This window comes from Nothobranchius furzeri, chromosome 7 (genome assembly GCF_043380555.1).
Source record: "Nothobranchius furzeri strain GRZ-AD chromosome 7, NfurGRZ-RIMD1, whole genome shotgun sequence".
Lineage (NCBI taxonomy): Eukaryota > Metazoa > Chordata > Actinopteri > Cyprinodontiformes > Nothobranchiidae > Nothobranchius > Nothobranchius furzeri.
The window spans coordinates 35,662,407-35,677,746 of NC_091747.1; positions in this window are offsets into that span (position 1 = coordinate 35,662,407).

The following is a 15,340-nucleotide window of genomic DNA, read 5'->3' on the forward strand; positions in this document are numbered from 1 at the left end:
GTAGCCGTGGCTCTCAGAGGTTCTCCAAAGCGCATCTCCATCCTCAGGTTGCCGGTGGAAACGGTTGAAAGCGCCTCCGAGTCATCCGCTGTGTTCAGATTAAAGGCAAAGAGTGTATACCCCTGTTGATATTCCAACCTATTAATCGATAGAGGCAAATCTTTCAATTGTCTTGAAGTGGCTGTAAACAGATTATAAAATTCTCTGACCGATGTTCCCTGGTAAAAAGTAGGTTGAAAGGCTTTCGATGGAATCTGTTTTCCGTCTCTGGACAACGCCAGATATTCCACATTCATGTGGCGAAAATTAAAAGGCGAAAGATCTCGACGTCCTGTGTAAGCTTCGTGATCCACTAATCCTAAAACGATATATTTAGGAATGGCGCCGAGAAAGAGGTTCTCCAGATTACATATCCTCGAATTTTGTGGAATGGAATAAGTTTTGACGGTCACGCGTGAGAGCGGGTACATGGCGTTTGCTTTTAGTAAAGCAGACTCGTGACCCAAACGTACGGCGGGTGAAATATTAACTTTCTTCACAAAAAGCGATGCACCCAGGAGTTTCAGCTTGTAGGTGGAATCACGCGCCCCCATCAGACAAAACGCATCACACGCGCGTGTCAGTTTAATTCTGAGATCGACGGAATTTAAAAGAAGTCTTTCACAGAAAAATATATCAGAATGCAGGGGTCCTATCAGATCCACTTCTCTGGAGTTTTCTGTAAAAGTCGCTCGTTGATTAAGGCCTAAATTGCGTCCGTTAATTACAACGGTGGAATCGTGCGCGCCTGCGGTGTCTTTGAAGAACAATCCCGCGCTGAATTGGGAATTCAAACTCGCTTCAGAAAAGTTCAGCAGGGTTTCGATGATCGCTCTGTAGGGGTGCGTGGCGCTGGACTGTGAAATCAGACGATCGCCGAGAACCACGTCACATTGTGAGAAAATCGTGTTTAACGGGTAATTAATCAGACCGGTGGCAGCACCATCATCTAGCGGGCTGCCGTCATCGTTTGTAATTTTCACCCGCAAAAATAGAAGAGTGTCGTTTAAATCCAAATATTTTTCTCCATCTCCGGGGACAAAAAATTCTACAGGCCCGCCGTCCGTCAGGGCCGCTATGGGTAAAATTTCGCTGTAGATCTTATCTTCGATAGACAACTGAGTCATGGGTACGGTGAAGAGATCCAGTTCACTCAGCGTACATTCTGACGATTTGCTGTGGAGCAGTGACATGATTAAAAAATATCAGAGCCCGTCTGGCGAGACTTCTTCCTCTTTTGCTTGCGTTTTGTAACTGGAGGTTTGATGCGTCGGTCGCTTCGTGATGTAGATGTCTTTAAACGCCTGCCGGGGGGTCTTTTGCGAACACGCCTCGACAGAACCATGAGGCCTGACCCCTCTTGGGCATTAGGGTCATTGATTTTACCGACGGCTCTCGTCAACACATCTGACATGATTCCTGTAGCGGCCTTTTTGAGATGCGGTTTAGCCAGAGCAAATCCTTTTTTAACAAAAGGTGATATGAATCGAAACAGTCTTGAAAATATCGATCCAAAGCCACGTCCGTACATATAAGGAACACCGCTAAAACCTGGTAAACCATGACCGGCCTGAGTGACGTAATAATTGATAAAACGGTTGGGATCGTTTCTCTGCAGGTGATAAATCATGTCTGCAAGACGTACGAGTGTAACTGACTCTCTCGCCCTGTTTCACGAGCGTTATATTATTGTATTTCTCTGATGTGCGGGCCTGAAATGAAGCCTCACCGTTGTTTTTCCGTATAAGAAGTGAATCGGCTCATTCTGATCAGATTTTATTTCGATATGAATGCTTTCTATATGATTCGTAGAAACGCTGATGTAATCCACAGGATTAAACACATGAGTGACCGTGTGACCGAAGGTCCCTTCAACTTTCACCGTACGTAATAAAGGCGCAAAGACGTCCCCGACCAACTGCTCGGTCACGACATCCGTGTAGCAGTAAAATTGATATAGACCGCCTGTTAAATCGGGTGGGTGAGGCGCCGATTTGATAGGTTCATCGAAGCCTGAAGTACCTTCAGGCGTCAACCACTCACCCGCGTTGAAACCTAACAGATAGGCCAGAGGCGCTAAAAATCTAAATTCTATTTCATCACCGATCTGATATTTGAGAATGGGGTCGGGGAATCTGTGAATGAGATAGAAATCAGGATCAATCTTTCTCATAGCAGTCTCACATTCCATTCTAAGTGTTTGGATAGCTTTATAATATCCGGGAGTAATCGGAGCTCTGTTGATTTTCTTAGGTTCTTTCACTCGTCGCCATTCAACAAACGCACGATCGTTCGGTAAATTAAACCACGAGTGTACGTAAGTGATTTCAGACAGTCCCACTTGCCACCTGCCATTGAGATTGATGTGACGGGCTAGATCGGTTCTGTAACTGGCAATCGTGTTATTTTTAAACACCTCGTTACTGGCGTTAGAGGGCAATGTGATATAAAAACCCTCCTCTTGTCTCAGATCCATTTTTTTATTGTATCTGTTTTTTAAACGTCGTGCAGGTCTGAGGCTTTAATCCAACTGGAAAATTTTTGAGGCCATCCAAGCCATTTAACAAACACTTGCTTCTGGCCTCTGTAAGTTCTGCGCTTTAAAATTTTTTCAACGTGGAAGGATCGTTCGGTCGATAAGTTTACTTTCTGCAATTCGGGTTCATAAAATGACCCTTCAATTTTTTCCCCATCAAAATCTTTGAGTTTATAAACCGGCGGTGCTCGATGAAGACACTGGTCTACTGTGAACAGCTCGTGCGTGAAACTCTGCTCATATTTTTTATCAAAAACACCTCTGAGTTTGGAAATTCTCACAACGTCACCCCTGTTAAACTTCATTTTCTTTGCAGGCTTCGGTGCGGTGGTCCCGTAAAGGTTGCGAAACACTCGCCATTGATTTTCCGTGTTAACTTCAAAGGGGGCCATTTTGATAGAAGTGTGGTAGCTATGATTATAACCTTTCACCAAATCTTGAATTACATCTATGTAGCGATGGGTGTTTTTGGCTGTGAAATATCTCCACATTCTACCTTTTAGAGTCCTGTTAAATCTCTCCACAACGCTGGCCTTTACGCTGCTGGCTGTGGCAAAATGCACAATTTCATGTTTCTTCATGAGGGCTTCAAATTTCTTATTAAAAAATTCTTTACCGGAATCCGTTTGCAATTTTTTAGGGACACCGCTGTCTTTCAAAACTGAAGCAAAAGCTTCTGTAACATCTTTCCCCGATTTGTTTTTCAGGGCTCGTACATAGGCTTTCTTTGAAAATACATCTATGACGGTTAATAGGTAATTGAAGCCGTCGTTTGATTTTGACAAGGCCTGCATGTCGCATAAGTCAGCTTGAAACTGTTTTAGCGGCCCTGAGACAAAAACCTTATTTCTCGGAAAATGAACTCTTGCAGGTTTGTGAAGTGTATAGGCGTCTTGTTCTGAGAGAAAATCGCGAGCCTTATCCGATGAAACTTTCTCCCCAATATCTTGTTGTAAACCGGTTCTAAACCTTTCCACACCACCGTAACTACCCTGATGTTCTGGTGTAAAATAAACCTTTTTCATCACCTCCTCCATCTCTGATGAATGGTTGGCAAAAATGATGCACATTTGTTTTCATTAGTTCTTTTTATTTCATAAATTGTACACACAATCTAATCATACTGTAAAAAACAGCAGTCATCAAATATAATCACACAGTCTAATCATACTGTAAAAAACAGCAGTCGTCAAATATAATGAATAAAATCATACCGTAAAAAACAGCCGTCAAATATAATCTAAACACTAGTCAGAACTAAAAACAGTCGTCAAATATAATGAATAAAATCACACAGTCTAATCAGAACTAAAATCTAATGACGCTACCGTCAGAGCTAAAATCTAATCATACTGTCGTCAAATATAATAATAAAGTTGTAGAAGAGCCCCTCCGCAGCTCGCTCACTCCATCACCACCCCGGACAGCGCGTCCAGGTCAGCTTTGGACAGGCGATCGTACACTGGAAAAATGTCTTTGTGAATGGGCATCACAGCCCTGAATCCGTGCAGCTGCGTCACAGCCATGGTGAACAGAATCTCAGTGTCCAGAGGCTGGAAGCCGTGCAGACTGAGAAAACTTTGAAGAGCCGGAATCAGTTTAGGTGTTAAAACCCTGCGAATAATGTCCGTAAAGTGAAAATCGTAAAATAATTCATTTTCAGCTACGTAAAGACATTCGTGTTGCCGTTGACTGGGGTGATCGATCTTGCATCCGTGGCAGATGGTTGGTAAGTGAGCTTTGATCGCCATGTTGACCAAGTGAAGAAGACCCATTTTCACACGGTCTACTTTGTCTTCTGAAAACACCCAGTCAGGCAGACGGTGAGGCTCCTCATCGGTGCTCTGGATGTCGAGGGGTTGCACATCCTCCTCCTCCTCATGACCTGGCGGCGGCTCAGGGTTTGATGTCACCAAAGGTGGATCAGCCCCATCGACCCAGGGCCTGAATGGTACGTTCTCCGGAACCTCCATGATGGTGGGGAGTCGTGGTAGGTTATCCTCTGGAAAACACGATGGGGCCGATGCGGGCCTCGGACTGCCGTTGTATCTCGGCGGTGGTGGTGATGGTAGCGATCTGGACCTCGGACTGGTGTTGTATCTCGGTGGTGATGAATCCGTTAGTACCCAGCTCGGTGGTGGGCTCCAAAGGTCTTTAAGGGTCGTCTGATTGTAGAACCCCGTCATGCTGATGCTTAGATCGTCTGGATGAAATGGTTTCTAACTGTAAGCTCTTTATAACTAGTGCTGGATGGGGGGCGTGGTATGATGATGCAACCTCCTCCTCCTCCTCCTAAGGCAGGTCTTAGAACTCCAGCTTTTTTCGCACTGTCAGAATGTCGTTCCAACAGCGGCTGGTACGAAAAAATGAAGTAATACGATCCTCCACTTCATTTATTTTTTCACACCAGGCTTCGAAAGGTACAACCTGTAGAAGGCGGTAAATTCCGCATACAGAATGCACATTCTCCAGCACAAAAAAGAGCTCAAATCCTCTCACACGGACCGAGGCCTTGAACATCCACTCTCCATCAGCATCCTCTTCCCCCTCCCATGAAGCGCTGAATGCTGTCACAGCGTTCTGGATTTCATCCAACGTTGGAAGAGCTTGCGGCCCGCTGCGATTGACTGGCGGACGAGGTCTCTCAGGATCATCTCTGTGCACCTTGCGTGGAACAGCCAGCCTGAGCACAGCCCAATCGTTGTAGGAGAGAACCGCTGGTGAGTTTGATAAATAGGATTTAAGAGGTTCGCCCTCAGCCACATCTTGGATTAAACACAGTTCCTTAGTGTCGTAGCTGAACCGGTATCCAAAACTACCGCTATAGCCATAAGGTTCCAACTGCCATATTTGCTCCAAGATCTCTTTACCGCCGAAAGGAGGAACCTGCACTCTGCAGATGTAAAATGTAGATTTGCGGGGGGCACCAATTCCAGCCGGCATCTGATGTATAGCGATGGATTTTTCACAAAGCATGGTTTTTGACAGCGGTATATCCACGCTCTCTTCTTTCACTTTTTGAGTTGAAGTTGAAGCGTCTGATGTAGTAGACACTTCTTCAGCGCGGCCTGGTGCTTCATTCAGCTCCTCGTGGTTCATCATTTTTTCTTAGAGCTCGGCTTTTCACCATTCGGACAGATCTGAGCTTTTAAAGAGTTAAACACAATAGGATTACACTCAGAAGGGAGGGGCTGTGGGAACCGATGGGCTATCACAAAAAAGAAACCACACACCATTACACACATTAGCCTATGACGTGGGATATCATGGACGCTCAACAATACGCCATTGATGATGCGGCGTGGGGGGTCTAGACCATCTGGACACGTTCAACAATACGCCATTGATGATGCGGCGTGGGGGGTCTAAGCCATCTGGACGCTCAACAATACACATGTCCATTTGATTAATGATACGGAAGGGCGGGCAAAGATTGAACAATACACCTGTCCATTTGATTAATGATAGGAAGGGGGGGCAAGGTCAAGGGTCAAATGAACAATAGGAATGAAAGGTCAAAGAACAATAGACCTGTCAAAATGTTTGACGAAAGGTGTCTTATAATCCTCTCTGACATCAAAGTGAAACACAGAGAAAAGCGTTGTTTGTAGCTTTTAGATGTTCGGAATCAGATAAATCGCAGATATAGAAGTCTGGATACGCTCGCCATTAATCTAGACGAAACTGGCTTGGCTCACCATTAATGTAGCGTTGTGTTTTATGCTCTTTTATGAAAGAGGAACCATGCTACGTATTAATTCGGAATATTAAATTTTAATAAATCAATAACCAAATTTTATATTGTTCAGAAGACTCAAAGGTTGTTTTCATCGATAAACTGCCGATAATATCTGAGTGTCTGTGTTTCAGTTCAATGAGGAAACCAGTTTGACGATTAAAAGTTTTAATTCTTCAAATTAAACTAATGATTTTGAAAATTGACAAACAGGAAATAACAATCACATTGGCAACTTTGTGGGACAATCTTTAACAGTTGATATGCGGTTCTTGCTCAAATAGACCTTCTGGTGAATTTATGAAGATTGAGAATGTTGTGAGTTGTGAGAGTGATATGATGTGAGATGGATGCGTGTGTGCATCTGATTTTGCTTCAGGAAGAAACAGGTGTCTGAGTGAAAAGTGATGGTTTGAATAAACTTAGGTTTAGTTGGAAAAAATGCATCCAAACGCTAAACACCGTGTGCTGTCTCACCGAACTCTTGTGGACCCTCTTTCGGATCCGGGCCGTAGAGGATGTTGTGGTTCATCCAGATGACACTCAATGGCTGACAGGGAAGACGTAGGTGTCGAACGGAACCGGTCCAGAGTTGCCCTCGGTACACGTTGATGGTAAAGCGTTTTGTCGACGCGCTTTCTTAAGTTAATTCACTCAGAACTCAAAAGACTCGGCAATGAGTCTGCGTTAGAGGTTGCGATTCAGTTATTCTGTCTGGCTGACAGAAACAGCGCGAAAGGGGGGAAGAACGAGCCAACAGGCTCTGCCCCCCCTTTGGTTTTCAGGTCTGTTCTCTTTCGTTGTCCAACACGAACTGATATCATAAAAACTGAAACTTACCAAAAGCCTTTCTCTTCTCAAAGCAAACATGTGCGTCATCAAATGTGTCTGGAGTTTACTGTGGGAAGATGTGTGTGGGTGTGTGTGAAGGTCAGTACCAAACATTCTCAACATTATCTACTTAAGTGTGGATTCATTAATCCATTATAATTACCCCAAAGCATAAGAACCATTCATTTGATTAAACACATTTATAATGAGCAAATTGATAATGGTTACTTTAACATTAAAATCAAGAAAAAGAAGTTTAAACTTTATGTTTTGATTTGTTATGACTACTTGTCCATGAGAACTCCTTCTTCTGGTACCGCAGGTGGCAGATGTTATGGTTTCCTCCCAGACTCGCTGGCGTTCAGGTCTTAATCTGTGGGTGAAAGTTCTCAATGACCCAGCTTTGACCCAGCTGAGTCCAGCACCACCATTGTGCCAGAAAACCCATATTTCCTCACGTTACAGTGTCAACCATCAATGCATAAATGAGGTACCAATGTCAAAACCAAGTATCAAAGTGAGGAATTAGCTCTTTAAGTGCATGTCCATGTGCAAAAAAAAAAAAACAAACAAAAAAACATTAGCATTACAACGGCACTTTTTCCCCCCTTTTTTGAAATAACACACTAGGAATTACACAATGGTAATTATCGTGTAGCAACTGACAATAACAAAATGGACCTTTACCATTTCAAAAACAACAAATTCAACCCAATAAGTGCATGTAACCAACTGATCGGTTCTCCAACAAGTTTTATTTATTTTTTTGTTTTGCTGAACAAATAAACTAACCAACTAACCAACTAGGTGACCCATTCACCATAGCGAGTTGGCGCTCTCCACTGACACCTTGGCTGTGGTACTTGCTGGCCCATATGGTGCAGCTCACCCACCACACCCCCACCATTGTCATGGTCTACATGGAAAGGGGATGATGGAAGAGACACCACCAGGTTTGGGTCAGCTGCCTCAGGGACTGATAGATGAGACATGCTTGGGCCATCACTGATAACTGTGGCGAATAGGCTGCGTAGACCCAGCTCACAGTCAGCTGGATCTTCCTCTAAAGCTGGAGGTAGGACCTCTGTGGGTGTCCACTGTTGAGCTTGGTCCAGGATCCATGAGTTTTCCAGGGGTTCTTGACAGCGGTAATGCTTTAGCTGGTCATGATGGATGACTTTCACTTTGGACCGTGGGTTCTTCTGGATCCGGAAAACTAGGTCATCCAAATGCCCCAGGATGAAGAACGGCCCTTCATAGGATGGAAGGAACTTTTTTACTTGGTTCTTCACATGATGTGTCCCTTTGACGAGGAACCACACAAGATCTCCAATCTTGAACTGTGTGTGACAGCAGTTTTTGTTGCATTGTCTTTTAGCACGTGTGACTGACACCCAGTGCCTCTCTGGTGATTTGGTGAGCCAGCTCCAGCCTTTCATGCATCTGTTGCACATATTCTGGAGCTGAAGGTTGGTCGTCTGGATCTGGAGGCAGACCTGCAACAAGGTCCAGTGGTTCACTTACTTCTCGCCCAAACATCATGAAGTTTGGAGGAAAACCTGTAGCACTGTGCTTGGTTGCTCTGTAAGCCATAACAGCATACGGAATCGTCATGTCCCAGTCCCAGTGACAGCGGTCAGCTGTGGAAGCCAAAATCTTTTGGAGGGTGGCATTAAATCTCTCAACCTGGCCATCCCATTGAAGCCTGAATGGTGTTGTGTGAGGCTTGTCAATGCCAAACAGCCTACACATCCCCTGGAACACCTCAGATTCAAAATTGAGTCCCTGGTCACTGTGCAGAGCTTGAGGTATTCCGTAATATTCCATAGCGGCACACCCACTCAGATGCAACTACCTTGGCAACCGTCACAGCTCGCTCATCTGGTATGGGAAACACCTCCGTCTACTTTGTAAACTAGTCTTGTATTACAAGCACATAATGATGTTTGCGCTCAGTCTCATTCAGTGTTCCCATAATGTCCAGTGTGATGCGCTCTATCGGGGCCCCAACCCTGACAGTTCCCATCGGGGCTTGTGGCTTCTTTGGAGGTCTGGCTCTGGACGCACAACTGGTACAAGTGCGACACCAGAGACCAACATCCTCTCTCATGTGATAGCAGTAATACCTGGTTAGTAACCAGGCCAAGGTCCGCTCCACACCAAAATGTCCACCCACCGGCTATTCATGCCTCTGGCTCACTACCTCTGGTCATAGCTTGCATGGCAGCATGATTTGCAGGTAGAACTGGGTGTCATCAAGGCAGTAGAAGTAGCGTAGCAACACCCCATCTCTCAAATAGAGCTTTTTCCCACTGAGTCCAATATGTTTTAGTGGCTGGGCTGCAGGGTGATACAGCAGTCCATGGGGGGCATTCAATACTGGCCTCCAGCCAGTGTCACGTTGTGGGCAAGGTGCTTAAGCCAGGACATGAAGAACCACACGTGAAAACCAGGTAAGTAAAACAGTAAAATATTTTATTAAATGAAGCCGAGGAAAAACTAAGGGCACTGCTCCAAAAAAGCAGGAACAGGAACAGACCGGAAATCTAAAACGAAAGAATAAACAATCGTGAATACGAGGCGGAACCAGAGAACCAAGAGAATAATAAGTTTGGTGTTTGAATTGTTCTTACAGTCTTAAACCAGTTCTTAGCGGTGGTGGACTGGGTGCAGTTCAGTGGAGGAGAGGCGGCAGGTCCGATGGTTGTAGAGGAGGTGGACAGGAGAAGGTTGTGTGAGTCCAGGGTGTAGGTTGGCAGGCAGGCAGGCAGAGCGATGGAGAGTGGAGGCCAGAGGATCCTGAGCGACGGGACGAGGAAAACAACTCCAGGCGTGGTTAGAGGATGTGAGGCGCGATACTACAAACAAGAGTATACAGGATCTCATAGAACAAGTTCGTTGGAAGATCAGGTAATGTACTGGGCTAGAAGCTACCCTGGTGAGAGTATCAACCGGCGCTGGAGTTGTGTCACACTGCACCTTAAATCCCCTGGCCCTCTGATTAGCGAAATCAGGATCAGCTGGAGCTCGTGCCACGCCCACCTGCAACACAAACAGCTGACTGCCAGGTTACCTCACCTGCTGATAAAGGCAGACCGTGACATCCAGGCGCGTATGGGTGCAATAGCTACATCAACGTCCTGGGCTTGGCTCAGCTCCCCCATGGTCCAACCATGAAACAAAGAAGCAGTAACAGGGGTTTTAACCACATGTATCCTTTCAGTTAGCTTCTCAACATGTGAATCAGTGAGAATGTTCTGATGTGTCGTGTCTGTATGGGTGGCAGTGTCTTGATCTAGAATATTCATGTCAGGTGTATGAGTGCTTTGACTTACCCCAACTGAACATGCTGTTGTGTCAGCCGGTCGCCCTTCTATCCCCACCAGCCTCAGCAACAGAAAGATTCTGTCAGAGTTCAAGTTACACTGGACTGCCTGATGACGCATGACTGCCAAATGCATCAAGGGTGTTTTGCACTTTGCATGGGCAGGAAAGGCGGAAAGGTCTTCTGGAATGACTATCAGCATTTGTGTGCACCCGGCCTGGGCGGTGAACAATCTCAAAGTCATATTCAGCAAGCTTCTCGAGCCAGCGAGCCAACTGTCCTTCGGGTTCTTTCATCTTTGTAAGCCAACGCAGGCTGCCATGGTCGGTGTTCACCTTAAAGGGCCGCCCCAGGAGATACTGTCGAAAATGGCAAGTGAAGTCCACAATGGCCAGAAATTCATGCCTTGTTGTGGAATAATTTTGTTCTGTTTTCGCCAACTTGCGACTGCCATAGGCCAGCACTCGTTCCATGCCCTGCTGCATCTGTGATAGTACGGCGCCGATGCCTGCGTCACTCACATCTGTATCCAGCAACATTTCACCGTGGTCCAGTGGGTATCCAAGAACAGAAGCTGAAGTTAGGCACTGCTTTAATTTGTCAAAAGCTGCTTGGTGTTCCCCATGCCACTGGAAATGGACCTTTTTCTGGGTTAAGTTATGTAAGGGCTCAGCAATAGAAGCAAAGTCTTTCACAAACCTGCGATAGTATGAGGCTAGGCCGATGAAGCATATGACCTCCTGAATGGAAACAGGTGTGGGCCACATTTGGACCTTTTGAACTTTGCTTGGATCTGTGGCAACACCATGCTCGGACACCAGGTAGCCAAGATAAACTACCTGGTGGCGAAATAAACAGCACTTAGCAGATTTTTGTTGTGTGACGGGGTGAGTACTCCTTCTTCTCTACAACATCTTTGTGAGATCTTCATTCCAGGAGAGGGCACTCACCAGCTGGGGAGCATTACCGATCAGCGGCAGCTGCAGATCCTCAAATCAACCGCAGCAGAGCTCTATTTAAGAGGAGAGGGAACCACTTCACATCGCTGGATGATTAACTACTCACGGTAGAATCTTGCCACTCTGTTCTTAGGGTTTGCTTGGTCTCTGCTCAGACATTCGTGCTGTCGCAGTTTTTGGATTTATCTGGTTTTTTGTGCTTGGATTCTGGCGTTTGGACTCAAGTTTGTTTCATCTTCAGGATACTTGGAATCGCTGAACCATTGATGGATGTACCTACCTGGAAGTCACCATAACCCGCCTGGATTACACTCTCAAGGTTCGCCTCTCCTCCTGCTCCACTTGCTCTCTGCCGCCATCATCTGGCTCCCTCTCCTGGACACACCGCGTCACACCGTCTGCCCTCCCTGCTGGCTTCAAGACTCTTGCCGACTACTTCAGACTTGGATATCTCCAGGACACTTTTAGTTAGGTTTAATAAATCATTGTTTGAACTTTCTGCCTTTGTCCTGTGATGGTTCTTCATGTCGTGGGTTAAACACCTTCCCAGGGACATGATAGTTTTAGCTTTAAGTTAGCCTATTGAACTTTGTTAAATACCTGGCCAAGCTGCTGCAGCATCTCCGACACGTCCCTGGCCAGCACAATGATATTGTCCAGGTAAGCCAGGCAGATTTCCCACTTTCCAAACGGCATGCCATTCCACTCAAAAAGGCCTGTCCTGGTACAGAAAGCGGCTGCATGGCGTGCTCGGGGTGTCCGCTCAACCTGCCAGTAACCTGAAGCTAGATCTAATGTGCTAAACCACTTGGCAGCTGAGAGAGTTTCCAGCGTATCCTGGATGTGAGGTAGGGGGTAGGCATCAGTTATTGTGAGATCATTTAGGGCCCTATAGTCTATACAAAGATGGTATGTTCCATCCTTCTTGCGGACCATAACGATGGGTGAAACCCAGCTGCTGTGGCTGCGTTGAGCAAGGCCTCCATGCAGGCTGTCATGGATCTTCTGGTCAGCATGTTGTTGTTTTTCTCCTGCCATCCTTCGTGGGTGCTGTTTGACTGGTGCACCAGGATGGGTTATGATGTCGTGCGGAACGAGGCTTGTCCAGCCCAAGTCAGCAGGACCTGTAGAAAACACATGTCCATAGTCACAAAGCAAACATTTAAGTTGGAGCTGTTCATGGTCATTTAGGCCAGCAGAGCTCTGGTCATAGAACTCTTGCAAGTGCGCAGGAACAACGGGCTGACTGGCTAGCAAATCCACCGCCGGGTGAGGTTTGGGTTGTGGTATGGCTGCAGTTGGCTGGAGTAGCCCCGCAATAGACCCTTCTTTCACAGTTACAACTTTACTGCTGGGGTTGAACAGGAACAGCTCCAGAAGGCCGTGCATTGACCAGAACTCGAGCTACCAGCACTTTATGTCTCTCCACAAACCCCTTCGTAGGACTTAATATCATGTCTCCGTGAACTGCTGCACCTGAATGCACAGTGCCTCTCACCATATACTCCTTCCCCGGTTCGACCACCACAGTTCTGGCCATCCTCACCGCATGTGACTTAGGTGTAGCTTCAGCGTGATAACAAGGCACTTCCTCGCCGAAGAGAACAATGCGGTGTTTGCCAAAATCAAGACGAGCTGCAGCTTCAGTGAGGAAACGGTGACCCAGCAACACCTCATCTCCTGCAATATCTGCTACTAGGAAATCCACTTCGTGGCTGCTAATATTAACAGGTATCTGGGCCTCACCGAGCACAGGCACATCTCCAGGTCCTATGCCAAGCAAAGTCTCCACAACTGAAGGCTGCAGTGGAGGTCTCATGTCAGGATGAATAGCATTGTAGTAATGTAACGGCAGCACACTCCTCTGGGTGCCACTGTCCAAAACAGCAGACACCTCCAGCTCGTAGAGGCACATGTGGATGGTCATTTCTTGGCTTTGGCTCTTAAGGTGGTCGCATAGTGGCCTCTGGGCCGTCACGGGTGGTGCTGCCAACTGTTAAAGCCTTGGTGGTCTGGTGAGGAGAGGGCCACTGTCTCCGTATATGGCCCCAACCATGACAGTTGTGGCAGCAAACTCCACCTCTCTTAGTGTGGTTGTGATTGTTTGGTGTGGAAAGCGTGGAACAGGGCAGTTAGGTGGAGGATTAGCTGCAGGTGTATCATCCATAGAACTCACATTCCTATCCTTTTCTCTGACAACAGCAGCTCGAGGCCAACGTTCAGCGGAGTTCCGGGCTCTTAGCTGCATGGCACTTGTGACATAAAATGCAGCTCTCTTGGTGGTTTCATGATGGTGCACAATCTCGTATGCACGAGCAAGTGTGGCTGGTCGTTTCTCTATCAGTTTTTGCACCATTTCTGCATCACCCAGACCATTTGTTAATACTTCCACAGCTATAGAGTCTTGTTCTGCTTCTGCTCGGTCACCATAAGCTACAGCCACTTTTCCATAAATGTCATCTCTGAAGACATGCAAAGCTTCACTAGGTTTGCGCAGTCGCTGCCTTAGTTCAACTGCTACTGCAGCTACATGTTCAGAAGAGGGACCATATGCAGTTTCCAGTTTGTCCATCTGGCAGCAGTAGTCCCATTTAGATGAATGAGGATTACTGTGAATAATGGCTCCTGCTGCTCCAACCAGGCAGAATTTCAACGGAGTTGTCCTAGGTTTTTCTGACCAGTAGTTAGCTTCAGCACAGCTTTCAAATCTCTGCAGAAATTCCTTCCATGGTGTGGTGCCATCATATTGCCCTGGACGTAAAGTGGGGACCCTCTCTCTATGATCACTTTCCTCTTCACAATCAGATGGGCTTGTGAGACATCCAGTGGGTTCTACTTGGTTTAGAAAAGGACTGACTCCATTCAAGTCCATAGCTTATAGCTTCATTCAGGTCAAGAGGAGGTGAATGCTGCACAAGTGTACCTACTACTGGGTTTAATGGAGCCGGAGTGCTTTGTACAATACGTGCCATGTGAGCAGCAGAAAATGGGTTTGAGTCTGGATGATGCACTTTCATTGGCAGAGTAGGTGCCGAATAATCATATATATTGTTGCTCGTACTCCCCTCCCGCGCGTCATGTTGACATTTGACCTCAACAAAGGGGTTTGTGTGGAGGAACTGTGGCTTAGCGGGGCTGCTGAGCAATGCAAGCAACTCCTCTCCTTTAGCTTGTGTGCTAACACAACTTTCACCGCACAGAAAAGGGTTTGAATGTCCACATGTTGCCATAGTTCTAACTTTAGTAACTTCCTTACTGCACTCAGTGTCCTCAGAGACAATGCTCAACGACATAAATGGGTTGGAATAATTAGTTTCAAGTCCATAATCACGGGGGTGGCGAGAGGCAGCCATCGATAATTAGCTTAGCAAGGAGCTAATACACAGTCACTCGGCTTTATTATTAGCCACTTCACAGTTTTTCCTTACAGCTCACCATGAGTTTTCAGCATGAAAGAGTCCCTTCGTGGTCGCCAGTGTTAACCATTCCTGTTTCAGTCGCCTGACCGTGGTCGGAAGACACAGGGGAGAATACCTCCAGGGCCAAAGTTGTCCTCTTCGGGGTTAACCCCCCTTTCTGTTCTACAAGTTGCTGAATGGTGACATACTGAGACACATGGAGTTTGCTGAAGCCTTCAGGTTTATTTATGAACCGCACATTAACCAACTTTTACAAACTGTTTTCTGGTCACTACCGCTTCCTTCTAGCTATGTCTTTAGGGGCAGCAGTAGCTCAACAGGTTGAGTGGTTCCAGTAATCGGAAAGTTGTAGGTTCGATCCCGGCTCTGGACAGAGAATTCTGCTGTTGTGTGCTGGGCAAGACACTTAACCCACCTTGCCTGCTGGTGGTGGTCGGAGGGACCGGTGGCGCCTGTGCTCGACAGCCTCGCCTCTGTCAGTGCGCTCCAGGGCAG